At 46.7% G+C, this 2,860-nt stretch overlaps 1 non-coding gene across 1 annotated transcript; it reads left to right on the top strand.

The window, feature by feature from the left end:
* The first annotated feature begins 1,132 nt into the window (after window positions 1-1,132).
* On the top strand, window positions 1,133-1,206 carry trnai-aau (transfer RNA isoleucine (anticodon AAU)). The gene has a single exon. It is a non-coding gene; the product is annotated as a tRNA-Ile (tRNA).
* The last annotated feature ends 1,654 nt before the right edge of the window (window positions 1,207-2,860 follow it).

Below are 2,860 nucleotides of genomic sequence, written 5' to 3'. Positions count from 1 at the left end.
GACAATTTTACTTCATTATTTTATTCATCTCTTTTATCATTTCACCTGCAATATCATAGAGCCATTAGATATGGACAGCACTGAAAACACAATCTTCGGTCTGGCTCGTCCATTCCGAGCAGATATCCTCAACTGATCCAGCCACGATTGCATGCACTTGACCCATGTCTCTCTAAACCCTTCCTATTCAAATACACATCCAAATTCCTTAAAAGTGTTGGAATTGTACCTGCCATCACCAGCTCGTCTGGCAACTTATTGCAGACACTCACCACCCTTTGCGTGACGCCGTTGCTCCTCACTGCCTGTCGACTTCTCACCCTCCCACACCAGATTTATACCCTCTCGTGCTGCACTGCCCCACCTGAGCGAAACGAACTTATCTATTTACCCGAAAAATGCCCCTCATGATTGAAAATACTTCATAAGGTCAGCTCCCAGCCTCTGATGCGCCAGGCAAAATAGTGAGAGAGTGTTCAGCCTGTCAGCGTTTGCACCTTTTCCATTTTCAAATGTAGGATGTAGCATGCTGTCTGAAGCAGTCATCTTAGCAGCTGATCTGTCGCTGACAAACGCTGCAGGAAGGCGTGATAACCTGCTAAATATGCTGTCAAACGAAGATTGCAAAAGCAACATGAGTCATTGAGCAAAACGTGCAATTGAGTTCTGCGCTGTTGCTGACTCTAAAACAACTGCGTCCTTCGGGAGCAGAAAGAATCCCACAGTTGGGTTACAATTCCAATGCATTTGGCATAAGGTTCGCAGCAGTTTATCAGCAGCACATAACCCTGACTCCAAAGGTCTGTGAGTTTCCAGAAGCACAGTGAGCGATCGTTGAAGGTACGTTTCAACCAGATGATATTTGTCAACATGAAAAGCTGCAGCTGAGCTGGTGGCATTGCGATTGAAATTGCATGCGTCCGAACATTGTGCTTAATTTTGCATATCAGAGCAAATGGTTAGCTCGAGTGTGCGCGTTCGGAAAAGTCAATGTTTTTTTGTAAAAAAAACTTTGCAACGGAAGGAAATACTTCAGACGATCGTGCGATCGATTGCAAATCAGAAAACGAATAGCCACCGTGGTTGTGAGCGCAGGCAATATAAGCCTTTGGTTTGACGAAAGCTCTGCGTAGTTCGGTTAGCTCAGCTGGTTAGACCGTGGTGCTAATGACGCCACAGTCGTGGGTTCAATCCCCACACTGACCATGTGCAGCACTCCGTTTATCAGCTGTGCTTGTGTCAAGGTTTGTCACGGCTTTTGCTTAAACCGTCTGCAAGAACTTGTCACATGATCGATTCAGATGTGTATTCATTTGAAAGCCGACCATCGCTATCATGGAACATCAACTCGTTGGTCCTATGCCGGATCTCAGCTGCGTTGCTGTATTTCCAAACAATGTGTCCCACGAAACCACAAAACCACCAAGCAGAAAGCCTCACCAGCGCAATAAAACATTTGACAGGGATAGACGCACAACTCGATCACCGTACCCATGATGACTGGTGGATGTTGTCTGCAGCAAATCAATCAGTCTCAATTGTTTTCACAAAGAAATGCAAAACATGAAATATATAAAGTATTAAGTCGACCTGGCACAGTCTCGGAGGAGAACCAGAATTCAGGCTTCAATTCACTTCAAAGATTCGTTCAACTCATTTTCCTGGATCTCTGTTACTACATTTCCCGCGACTTCCAGAGAGAATTCATTCGCTTGCTCACCTCTCATGCATCGACACTGGAGTCATCATATCCCCAGCAATGTCACAGAGTCATTAATAAAAGCAAATTACTGCAGATGCTGGAATTCGAAACCAAAAGAGAAAATGCTGGAAAATCTCAGCAGGTCTGGCACCATCTGCAAGGAGAGAAAAGAGTTGACGTTTCGAGTCTAACTGACACTTTGGTAAAGATTTTGGAAAAAGGGGAGATTTATAGAGCTATTAACACCAGGCTGAGAGAAGGTGAGTCAAGGCTCCAGATGCAAAGGTGATAATGACAGTGCACGGAGAGGTTAAAGGGAGATTAGGAGCCGCGAATGACCAAGGCTGAAGCCAGTGTTACGTGTCAAAATATGTGGGGGATGTGTGAAACAGAGACAAAATGGAAAACAGGGGAGAAACGGAGCAAAGCGGGAAGAGGAGAGGAAAATCATTCGCTTGCTCACCTCTCATGTTTGTTTCTTTAGATTTAGTTTTAAAGCTTACTTTTTAGAGGGATGGCAGTGAAGGCAGTGCAATGTTCCTCTTGCAACATGTATGAGGTGAGAGAAGCCATTAGCATCCCTGCTGATTACACTTGCAAGAAGTGCATCCATCTCCAGCTCCTCCAAGACCGTGTTAGGGAACTGGAGCTGGAGTTGGATGAACTGCGGATCATTCGGGAGGCAGAGGTGGTCATAGATCAGAGCTTTAGGAAAGTAGTTACACCGAAAGTTATAGACAGGTGGGTGACAGTGAGGGAATGTGGGAGGAACCAGCCAGTGCAGGGACCCCCTGCGGCCATTCCCCTCAAGAACAAGTATACCGTTTTGGATACTTGTGTGGGGGATGACTTACCTGGGGTAAGCAACGAGGTTCAGGCCTCTGGCACGGAGCCTGGCCCCGTTGCTCAGAAGGGAAGGGTGGAGAAAGTTAGAGTGATAGTTCTTGGGGACTCAATAGTGAGGGGTACAGATAGGCGGTTTTGTGCGGGCAAGGGGTCGTGATGTCTCTGATCGTGTTTTCCGGGTCCTTAAGGGGGAGGGGGTGCAGTCCCAGATCGTGGTCCACGTTGGCACCAACGACATAGGTGGGAAGTGGGGTGACGATGTCAGACAGGCTTTCAGGGAGCTAGGTTGGAAGCTCAGAGCTAGAACAAACA

This window comes from Hemiscyllium ocellatum, unplaced genomic scaffold (genome assembly GCF_020745735.1).
Source record: "Hemiscyllium ocellatum isolate sHemOce1 unplaced genomic scaffold, sHemOce1.pat.X.cur. scaffold_125_pat_ctg1, whole genome shotgun sequence".
Lineage (NCBI taxonomy): Eukaryota > Metazoa > Chordata > Chondrichthyes > Orectolobiformes > Hemiscylliidae > Hemiscyllium > Hemiscyllium ocellatum.
This window is presented reverse-complemented; position numbering and strand designations above follow the sequence as displayed.